This window comes from Triticum urartu, chromosome 7, assembly GCF_003073215.2.
Source record: "Triticum urartu cultivar G1812 chromosome 7, Tu2.1, whole genome shotgun sequence".
Lineage (NCBI taxonomy): Eukaryota > Viridiplantae > Streptophyta > Magnoliopsida > Poales > Poaceae > Triticum > Triticum urartu.
This window is the reverse complement of record NC_053028.1, coordinates 29,545,522-29,557,381: the sequence shown is the minus strand read 5'-3', so window position 1 is coordinate 29,557,381 and position 11,860 is coordinate 29,545,522.

Below are 11,860 nucleotides of genomic sequence, written 5' to 3'. Positions count from 1 at the left end.
ATGAAAACACTGCCATGCAGCTCGGACCGACCTCGACCAGCGAACACCGTGTCAACAACGGCATCAGCATGGCATCCTTCACTGAAGTTCAAGTGGAAGGCGTTGGGGCCATCCATGCTAGGAACATCGATGGGACACACAAAAGCACTATAGATGGAAACGCATACGCTCCGGGATGCCTTGGCCGAATCCCGAGGCAGTTGCACTGTCAGAAAAGTTTCTTGAAGCTTCTTGAACCATAAACATCTGCATGCGAGAGATTAATCTCTACAGAAAAAATAAATCAAACGCACACATCACTCAAGCATCAACACACCCAGCACACACACAAGAAGTCAAGAACACACAGCCATGCACCCAAATCAAAAAGTGAAGAACACAGCAAGCCTCCACAGCAGTCAGGGAAAGAGCCGGGTTGGCGGCGTCCTCGACGCACGCAGACGGGCGAATAGACTCTCTTCCAAGATCGTTCTAACAAAGGTTATTCTCGTCGGTGTAGCCAACACAGCCGTGAAGGCCGAAGGGCTCGGCGTCTCACCAAACTTATCCCGAGCAGGAAGACAACGGCCTTGGGCGCCACTACGCACGGGAGGCAGACGACGTCCTTGAGGACGGCTTCCTCGTGAGGGCATCGGCCAGCTGATGCTGCTTTTTTTTTTTCTGTCGTGGGCATCGATTGTCGGCACCAGGACCATTGCTGGTTCTTTTGTTCAGGGCATCGATCATCGGCATGCCTCGCCGTTCATCGTCTACCGAAGCTGGGCTGCTAGTGTGATTTTCAGTCGGCTCCATCTCCTCATGCTCCTCGACCCTTTTTTCTTGGATTTCTTTTTTTGCAGGGCTTTTTCTTGGATATCAAGAGAGCTCGATAGATTTGCGCTTTGTCGTCTGTCTCATCGTATTCTATTTATCCCCCACAATAAATCCCTGATTTATTTAGCAGCTTGGCCATTCTATCCAGTGCCAGTACGGGCTGTCCGTACGAAAGTGGGCATGCGGGCGACTTACAAACACAGCGTGGCCACAGTGACATAATTTAGATGGACGTAGAAATTAATCAGGACTAAGAATATTACATCAAGTGTCCGTGTCCAATACGTACACGTAATGAAACAACTCGATCTCGAAGCCTATCTAAATAGGAAAAACCAGACGTTTGTCCTTCAATCTCATGGATCTATTTTTAAATCCCAGCCGTCAATTTTTAAGGTTAACATAAAATCAACGGATATAAAAGGATGACTTGTGGATAACTATAAAAGATTTCGTCCTTTATTATTAGGTAAAGATAACCTTATGTCATTTTGACGTATCTGGAACGCGCGCGGTGACCTTGGCCCGCGACCCGCTCCTCTCGTCCTCCCGCTAGGGTTTCCCCCCGCCGCCGCCGGCCGCCGGCGCGGGCTCCCCAGCGCCTCCCCCGCCCCCCTCCCCCTCCCCTCCTCCTCCCTGCCTGTACCCCCCCCCCTCTGTGTTGCCCCCCTGAGCGGGGCGACCGGGGCGGCTCCCCTACCGCGCTGCCTAGTCCGCCCGTACCTCCTCCTCCTGCCGCTGCCGCCAGCTGACGCGGACGGGCGTTGCCCGCGCGGCCTGGCTGGCGGTAGCGGCCACCTGCTCTTTCCCGGCGCGGATTCTCGGCTCGGTCGGCGTTTTCGGCGGCGGTGTAACTTGGCCTACGGCGGCCCAGCGGCCTGGTGGCGGCCGGTGGCGACGCCCTTTAGCGGCGGGGCAGCGGGATGGCGTAGGTCGGCCGGCGGCGCGAACCCGGCCCAGATCTGGGCCCTATGGGCCCCATCTGGGTCCTAGCGGGCCGGTCTTGGTGTTGCCTTGCTGCTCTCTGCGCGGTGATGAGGTGGAGCGGCTTGGACGGCGGGCGGCGGTGCCGTTGGCACATCTTGTGCAGCGCGAAGGCGGGGGCTTTACGGGCATTTGAGCGCCCGGCCGGATCTGTGTGCCCACAGGTCTGGTTTGCCCCTACTATTGCGTCTGGTCGGTTACCGTCATTGACAGTGGAGGTTGAGCCCTCCCGCATACCGACGGTGCTGCTGCCCTAGTCTCGGCTCCTCCTCATCGTTGTGCAGACCCTACTTTGTGGTGCCGTGGTGAGACGATGTGGAAGCTTCCAGTCCGTGTTGGTGGAGGGTAGTGGTAGGTTTGGTGGCGCACTCCGCAGTGCATGAGGGGTGGGTTGGGATTGGGAGAAATCCCTGTCGGCTTGGCGGACACTGGCGTGGCGGCGCTTGCGGGTGTCGTCAGTCCTTCCTGGAGGGCGTCGGGGTGACCCTTCCTATCCCCTCGCCACGTACCGAGGGAAACCCTTCGCAGCAGCATCGTCGTCGTCGCATCCCTTCTTGGAGGTGTTGCTTGGTTCCGGCATTCCGGAGTCGTGGAGCTTGGTGGGAGTTGTCCGGTGGGCGCAGAGGTTGCGAAGCTTCTTCGTTTTTCGTTGATCCGCCGTTCTTGACATTTGTTCTTTTTTGTTTTCTCTTCCATTTCTTTTGGGCGTGACTATGCTGCTTCCGCCCCAGCACCTATCGTTAGCTGTATCGTGGTGGTTACTTTGTAATACAAAGCGGAGGGAAACCCTTTCTCGGAAGAAGGTGCTTAGTAAAATAAACTGATTTTTTATCCGAACGGACAATGCTTATCTCTAGAAGAGAGTGCCAAATTAAGTGTATACCCTGTACATAAGCGCCAGTTTTCAAGAAAAAACTTAATTATTTATCTAAACACCTTGCATTGTATAAGGCCTTAGGGAGCCATTTGTCTGTGGGAAGCTTGGGCACCTTTTTGGCGTGTGGAGCGCTATAGTTCTCCATGCCATGGTGTATTGGTGTGTCCCAGCACTGTCAAATGTCGTGCATTGTATTCTTTCCCCTTGAAATACCTTTTTCTGGTCTTTTATTGTTTCCATTTTTCTTTCTTTATTTACTTTTTGCTTCTTTCTTTCTTTCAGATTCTGAGTTTTCTGGTCTCTTCATTTTGTTCATGTTCTCCCGCATGGAGCACATGTGTGCTTCATCCCGGTTGTGCACAAGTTAGTCCTCTAGGGGGTCAATACTAGAAAATACCTTATAGGTGAAGACTTAACAATAGCATGGGTAATAGGCCCGCGCTACAGCTACTTTACAGTAGCGAGGGGAGCAAACATGTGTTACAGGTAAGCATGTAGGTGTACCGCGGGCATGCCACACAGTGATGCTGCTAAGTGGTCCTTACCGTACCCACCAGGCTACCTATAGTAGCAGCGCAGCCTGCTGGCCCCACGCTGTTGCCAAACCGATAGCAGTAGCGTGGGTAGAAAACCCAACGTTGCAACTATGTTTACACTGTGCCACTTGATGGGCCCCACTTAGTAGCAGCGCAATCCACAGACACCGCACTACTGCTATTACACTTAGCAGTAGCGCGTGTCCCGAACCTGCGCTGCTGCTATTGCACATCATCCACCTTTTACCATCCTCCTCCCCCTCCCCCTCCCCTCCTCTCCCTCACTTGCTTCTCCCCCATTACTTGCTTTGTTCTCTCTTCCTTCACCTACCTCTCATCTCTCTCCTTTAATGCCCCCTTCACTGTCTCCATTAATGCACCCTTTTCTCCCTTCCTCACTTTTCTCCCCTCCCTACACTAGTTAGATCCATCTCCTCCCCCACACCGACCTCATCACCGTGCTCTCTCTCTCTCTCTCTCTCTTCCTCACTTTTTCTCCCCTCCCTACTGTGTGTGTATGTGTGTGCGCGCGCGCGTGTGTGTGTGTGCGCGCGTGCACACGCGCGATATGACCGAATCGGGTGATATGATGGAAATTGTGCATGTGGCATGAGTTGCCGCCTCTATTTTTATTTGCCTAATTGTGCATGACATGAGAGTTGCTTATGTTTTGCCAAAATGTCAATTTATTTCCGTTTAAGCGAATTTCGGGCAAACTCTATATGTCCTATTTTTAGGGAAGGCCATGCCAATTTTTTGCATGACTTTGATGCATGCATGCATGCGTTTATAATCCGTTTGCTTATTAAACTGTGCAAGCAATCATGAAGGTCAATGGAAGGATGGTGGAAAGATGGTTGCGATCCGCGGTGCATGACATGTATGAAAATAACGGGAAGGAGATTTTATGTCCGTGTCGAAGATGCAAAGGAGGAGTCTGGCTCGACCCCTATAAGGATGACTGTTTGAAGGCGCACATGCTCATTTTGGTTTCAAGAATGGCAATACTCGATGGATAAGTGAAGAAGATGATGAGGATGACGTCGACGGGGCAGGCAATGAAGACATGGGGCCAGACGAAGAGATGACCGATAATGGCGGCGGACAAGGTGGAGAAGAGGCCGGACATGACGGAGAAGACGTGGCACGCCGCAACCTTCGTCGTTACTAAGTTCAGTCATGCGGGACACTCGTGTTCGAGACCCGCTTCACTAGAAGACGACTAGCATGGAGCTATTTCTAGAGAGGAGGCCAAGCTGGCGCAATTGGAGGTAGACTCGAAGACTCCATTGTATGATGGTTGCGATTTTGAGGTGACCTGCTTGAGTTTCACGCTCGAACTTCTAAACACGAAGGCTAAAAACAAGTGGACCGACAGAAGCCTCGATGAGCTTTTCAAGTATCTAAAGATGGTTCTTCCCGCGGGGAACATGTGTCCTACTAGTGTCGAGGTGGTCAAGATAATCGTGTGTCCTCTTGATCTGGTGCACATTAGATACCACGCATGCATCAACGATTGCATCATTTATCGGAAGGAGCACGTGGAAAACAACTAGTTGTCCAGTGTGCAATTCTTCCCGATACAAGAAGGCCTGAAAGAAATGACCTCAAAAAGTTGTATGGTACTTACGGATCACTCCACCAGCTAGGTCAGAGCAGGCGCGTCGTTACCCGAATAGCTGAAGCCCACTAGATCTGCCTGCTGCAGCTCGTGGTCTAGATCTGAACAAACACAGATGAGGAGCCACACCAACCATCCCTTGCCAGTCCCCAAGTTTTCGTGTGCACAAAGACGCCACTAGGGAGAACCCACATGAGGGCACCGTGAGTGAGGAGACCCGATCCACCGGTTGACGAGGACTTGATCTAGTCGAACTATCGCAAGCCGCCATATATGGGTGCCACTGCCGTGCACCCCACCATGACGGCGGCCAACGCTCGCGACCACGCCGCCAGTGCCAATCACCACGTGTACCCATGTCAGCGCACCGCTGCCGTCCAATGCTGGTGCATGTCTGCCATCACTGAGCAGGGAGAGAAGAAGCCCGTGAACATAGAGGCATACGACGGAACGACAGACACTGGGGTCTGGATTGAGGACTTTATCCTTCACATCCACATGGCTCGCAGAGATGATCTCCACGCCATCAAATACCTGCCCCTCAAGTTTAAAGGACCAGCTCGGCACTGGCTGAAAATCCTCCCCGAAAACTCAATTGGAAGTTGGGAAGAGCTTGAGGATGCTTTTAGGGGTAATTTTCAAGGGACCTATGTCCGACCTCTGGATGCAGACGATTTAAGTCACATAATTCAACGGCCTGGAGAGTTAGCCCGAAAGCTTTGGAACAGATTTCTCACACAGAAGAATCAAATCGTCGACTGCCCGGATGCCAAAGCCTTAGCGGCTTTCAAACACATTGTCCGGGACGAATGGCTCGCCAGACACCTCGGCCAGGAAAAACCGAGGACAATGACAGCCCTAACAAGCCTTATGACCCGCTTCTGCGCGGGCGAAGACAGTTGGCTGGCCTGTAGCGGCACCAGCAACCCAGGCACATCCGAAGTCAGGGATGGCAACGGGAAACCGCGACGCAATAAAAGTAAGCGTCGAAACAATGAAGACAGCCCAGACAACACGGCGGTAAACGCCGGATTCAGGGGTTCTCGACCCGGTCAACGGAAAAAGCCATTTAAAGGCAGCAGAGATGGACCGTCCAGCCTAAACAAGATTCTAGACAAATTATGTCAGATTCATGGCACCTCCGACAAACCTGGAATTCACACCAACAGAGAATGCTGGGTTTTCAAGAAAGCCGGCAAGCTACACGCCGAACACAAGGGGAGGGAGACACCAAGTGAAGATGAGGATGAGCCTCGCTAGCCGAACACTGGGGGACAGAAAAAAATTCCGAGCAGAGGTCAAAACAGTGAACATGATTTACGCAACTCACACACCGAAGAGGAGGCGCAAACGCGCACTCCCAGACATATACGCCGTGGAGCCCGTCACCCCCAAGTTCAACCCTTGGTCGGCCTGCCCGATCACTTTTGATCGCAGGGATCACCCGACTAGTATCCGGCATGGAGGATCGGCTGCCTTGGTGCTAGACCCAATAATTGACGGATACCATCTCACCCGAGTCCTTATGGACGGCGGCAGTAATCTTAATCTGATATATCAGGACACCGTCCGTAAAATGAGGATAGACCCGACAAGAATCAGCCAAAGCAATACTACCTTTAAAGGAGTAATACCAGGCCCAAAGGCCCGCTGCACGGGCTCTCTAGTACTAGAGGTTGTATTCGGTTCTCCCGACAACTTCCGAAGCGAAGAATTAACCTTCGACATCACTCCATTCCGAAGCGGCTATCACGCACTACTCGGAAGAACGGCCTTCGCTCGTTTTAATGCAGTGCCGCATTACGCTTATCTTAAGCTTAAGATGTCCGGTCCACTTGACATCATCATAGTTAGCGGAAACACAAAGTGTTCCTTACGTGCGGAGGAATATGTGGTGGCTCTAGCAGCCAAACACTGAACGGCCTCTCCAACCAGAATAAATGTTAGATCGTCAAGACCGCGGACACGGTTAGACGAGTCCGGTGCACCACTAGCTGTAACAGCCCAGACAAACCTGAGATTGGGTCGATGGATATACCCCCATAGGTGGTGCTAGGGGCTTCCCGCATGTAAAAAGGGCTACAGTTCGGCTTGACCCTATTTAGATTGCATTTTAATGGTTCATTAAGAATAACCAATTTTTAGGACGAAGACTTTCACCTGGGTTTTTCTCTTTTACAGATGATCATCTTGCTACACCCTTCCAGGATACGGCACAACGGAGACACAGGCGCAGACGTGCAGCAGGGCCCCGCTCAAATGTTTCTTTTTAGATTAAGACCCTGTGTAAACCTTTTTTACTGTCTCTTGTTGCTTCACACCCTCCGGATACTCAACACAACCGAGAGGGATGCTGGCGTTATTGGCATTTCGTCACGTCAGACTAATGTACGTACCTGGAAATGGCGGCGGACAAGGTGGAGAAGAGGCCGGACATGACGGAGAAGACGTGGCACGCCGCAGCCTTCGTCGTTACTAAGTTCAGTCATGCGGACACTCATGTTCGAGACCCGCTTCACTAGAAGACGACTAGCGATGGAGCTATTTCTAGAGAGGAGGCCAACCTGGCGCAATTGGAGGTAGGCTCGAAGACTCCATTGTATGATGGTTGCGATTCCGAGGCGACCTGCTTGAGTTTCACGTTCGAACTTCTAGACACGAAGGCTAAAAACAAGTGGACCGACAGAAGCCTCGATGAGCTTCTCAAGTATCTAAAGAAGGTTCTTCCCGCGGGGAACATGCGTCCTACTAGTGTCGAGGTGGTCAAGATAATCGTGTGTCCTCTTGATCTGGTGCACATTAGATACCACGCATGCATCAACGATTGCATCATTTATAAGAAGGAGCACGTGGAAAACAACTAGTTGTCCGGTGTGCAATTCTTCCCGATACAAGAAGGCCGGAAAGAAATGACCTCAAAAAGTTGTATGGTACTTACCGATCACTCCATCGGCTAGGTCAGAGCAGGTGCGTCGTTACCCGAACAGCTGAAGCCTACTAGATCTGCCTGCTGCAGCTCGTGGTCTAGATCTGAACAAACACAGATGAAGAGCCACACCAACCATCCCTTGCCAGTCCCCAAGTATCCGTGTGCACAAACACGCCACTAGGGAGAACCCACATGAGCGCACCGCGAGTGAGGAGACGCGATCCACCAGTTGACGACGAGGACTTGATCTGGTCGAACTATCGCAAGCCGCCATATATGGGTGCCACTGCCGTGCACCCCACCATGACGGTGGCCAACGCTCGCGACCACGCCGCCAGTGCCAATCACCACGCCGATGTACCCATGTCAGAGCACCGCTGCCGTCCAGCGCTGGTACATGTCTGCCATCACTGAGTAGGGAGAGAAGAAGCCCCGCCATTGCCGCCGCTGTAGACCAGGCTTTACTCGACGTTGGCGAGGAGAGGGAGCGCGGGAGAAGGGGGCCGAGTCCTGGCGGCTAAGGTTTGTCCTCCCGGACGGATGCCAGTAGGACACCTTGAATACTCCGTATGTGAAACCTCTGTCCTGAGCCTATGAAGAAAATGAGACGTATTGAAAAATATGTATTTGTTCATAAAAAACAAGACCGCCACCTCTACAAGTGGCATTTTATTTTCTCCACCTACCTTTACATATCGAAAAAGTATTTTCCCTCTCCAATATATCTTTTTTTTTCGCCAATGGACCTCTTCTATATATCCGACTCCATATTCACGAGAACACGCAGGAAAGCCCATCATCTCTCATCCATCCACACCTCGCACTTCCCGATAACTCTGCCTTGATTGTTTTCATATAATAAAGTATGTTTCAGTACACATAAACATGGGAGATCATGGTGGGCACGAAACGAGACATGATCGATGAATATGTATGACTAGGAGGCATAGGGATAGAATTAAATACTTTTGTGATCTTGAAAACGTAGCAAGAACCGTTCTGTTGCCATTGCTGCTCTTGTCACGTCCACACTTGCTCTTTACAAATCAAGCTTATGTTTCTCGCCTTGACAGCAGGTATACCTGTTTACCTGACTCCATTTTCAAGCGGCTAAAACCAGCTCTCCCATTGAGAGCTCCGTTGCGAAGGCCGCTTAAGAGACGCCCGTTGACACTTGCAATTCAAGTGATCGATGCATAGTGCTAGTGGTACTGGTAGTAGTGGTAGTACTACTACGACTACCACCACTACGACCACCACCACCACTACTACTACTACCAATAAAAAATGCGGGTGTGCCAGTATACTTTCGTATACAAATAACTAAAAGGGACAAGAACACATAGGGAAATACTGCTTTATTAATTCTCATAAGAATTACAAAGTGCGGTTTCCGACATGATTACATAGGTTGTGCCATGGACAAGTACATCTGACTAATATCCAGCGATTGTAGAGGCTCTCGTTCCCGGAGCCTCGTAAGACGATCCAGTTAATTACATCCGCGGGGCAATCCGCGGAACATCTCCGATTAAGCTGCGATGATAGTCGTCGTCTTGTAACCTGAAATATTCTCATGATATGTTGAGAAGTAAAAGTGACAGACATGAATGTTCTAAGGCCTCGTCGGCCCTGGTATGAAGCGTCCGGCCTCGTCGGCGCCGGGTTCATAGTGAAGCCTCAAAATTGTGTTCGACCTCGTTGGTCGCGAACAAAGTGAGTCCGGCCTCGTCAGTCACGGAAAGGGGGTAATGCCTCCAAGCCTCGTCGGTCGAGGAGATAGTGCGTCCAGCCTCATCAGTCAGGACACATCATTTCCGGCCTCATCGGTCGCGGAAAGGGGTAATGTCTCCAAGCCTCATCAGTCAAGGAGATAGTGTGTCCGGCCTCGTCGGCCAGGACAAAAGGGGTTCCGGCCTCGTCGGTCAAGGAGAAAATGCCTAGCCTTGTCGGCCTAGACTAGTGAAAGGTTCCGGCCGTGAGGGCCGTCAATGAAATATCAAGATTTACGTGCTAGGCATGTCATCATATTGAGTAACCACGTTGTTCACAAAATCATGAAAGACATTTAGATCTGGATATTTAATGTCCAGCAAGGGCTAAGCTAATTAGCTCGTGACAAATAATATTGCAATATGTCATACTGCCTTCTCATCATACAAAAATGGTGCGCCAGTGCGAGTCCACTTGAGCTGAGTCTTTCATATAAATATAAATGGCTGGATCTGTCACGGCACTAAATACTTTCAAGCCCAAACTTTCCACGGTCAAGCTAAATGACTGTTCCAAGTGTAGCGCTATCAACTCTAAAATTCTGCATGGAAACGATCTGCTCCTAGGGTGATCCGAATCCAAGTTGAACATTCTAGTTCACTCCTCACATATTATGCATGAAAGCAATCAACTATATGAGTGACCTGCCTCTTAAATATTTCTGCGTGGCGACCATGACAGTGATCTCAATCCAAGTCAAGCACCATATTAACTCCTCCATAGATATTTCTCTACAGATACGATTTGCTATATGAGAGCGATCCGAATCCAAAATCCGGCACCAGCAATTTGCCTCCAAATATATTTTATACGGAAACGATCTGCTATGGGAGCGATTCGAATCCAAGCCATGCACTGGTTGATCTGCCTATCAAATATTTACTACATGCCACGACTGGATTGGTAAACCAATCTAAAATGATCCGAGGCAACAAATGGATTCGGTGTAAACCGATCTGTTAATATGAGGCAACCAGCCGTGAGAAAAGAGGATTTCAAGATCTCATCATTTCTTATCATAAGAACATGTGGCCGTGTCGACGCGACCACCGATGATGCAGTGTATACTACAGGATTTTGGTGAGTAGCAGGGTAGGGGTAGCATGGCTTCACCATCAGAGACTATGCGAGATGTGCACGTTCAAGGCTCCATCTATGCCAGCAGCCTGGCGGCGAGCAGCCTGTGTGTGTGTCCCCCAGTGCTGGTTGTGCGTCGGCGGCACGGCGACCTTGCAGCTGACTTTGCATGTGGGCGACTGGCTCTATCCCTACTATGCTGCTTGTACTAATTTTTATACTGCCTCGACCCGTGTATCCACTTCAACTTTGCATAATCTGCAGCATCTGCTAATAGCATGCCTCAAAATCTGAGTGCTAATGTTACTATCTGATCTTCTTTCATCTCTTTTCCATCAAGGTACCAACACCTCTTTGGATCAAGGACCACATATTTAGATCAGTGTAAACCGATCAAATTTTCTGAGCCATCTTGTCCATCTGTACCTATACTTAGGCTGGCTAACCAAACACATGATCGGTGTAAACCAATCTAATATGTCGCTGTCATGTTCATCGTTTGCACCTATATTTTGTTTGACACACAAACCCACAACCGGTGTAAACCGATCAAAATTGTTGTGGCCATGTTCATCACCTGCACCTGTATTTGGGTTGACAAGGACACCCATGACCGGTGTAAACCGATCTAATCTGCCACCTGCCATCTTCATCGCATGCACATGTATTTGGGGTGAACAAGCAAATCCACGACCGGTGTAATCCGATCTAATCTGCCTCGGCTATGTTCATCGCCTACATCTGTATTTGTTTTGACAGACAAACCCATGATCGGTGCAATCCGATCTAATCTGCCTTGCTACACCTATACTGTCAGCCAATTCTCTCATTGGTCGGCTACGGCCTCGCCGCCACCTGCGCGTGTGAACGGCCCGGCGGCCACCGGTGAACCTGTGTGTATCAACCTTCCCGTATTGGCTCCCTGCGTACCTGTGCATAATAATCATTAATCTCACCTTAATTACCTTAGACATGTGGCCGGCCGGCCGGATGATGGAGAAAGCCGGGAACAAAACCTTCTCTGGTATGGCCTAAGTCTCTTGCTGGTGGTGGACATAAATATGGAAGAGATTCTTAGCATGAAATTGTATGGAGTGGGAAGAAAGTTTTGCAGGGCCTAGCCATCGTGGCTTCTACTTCTCCTCCTGTGAGCGGCCTGGCGGCCGTGCGGCCGTGTGTGCCCCCCGTGCGCGTGGAGTTCTGCCTTTATATAGGCAAGGAGCTAGGGCTGGATGCTGCGGTGGTGCAGC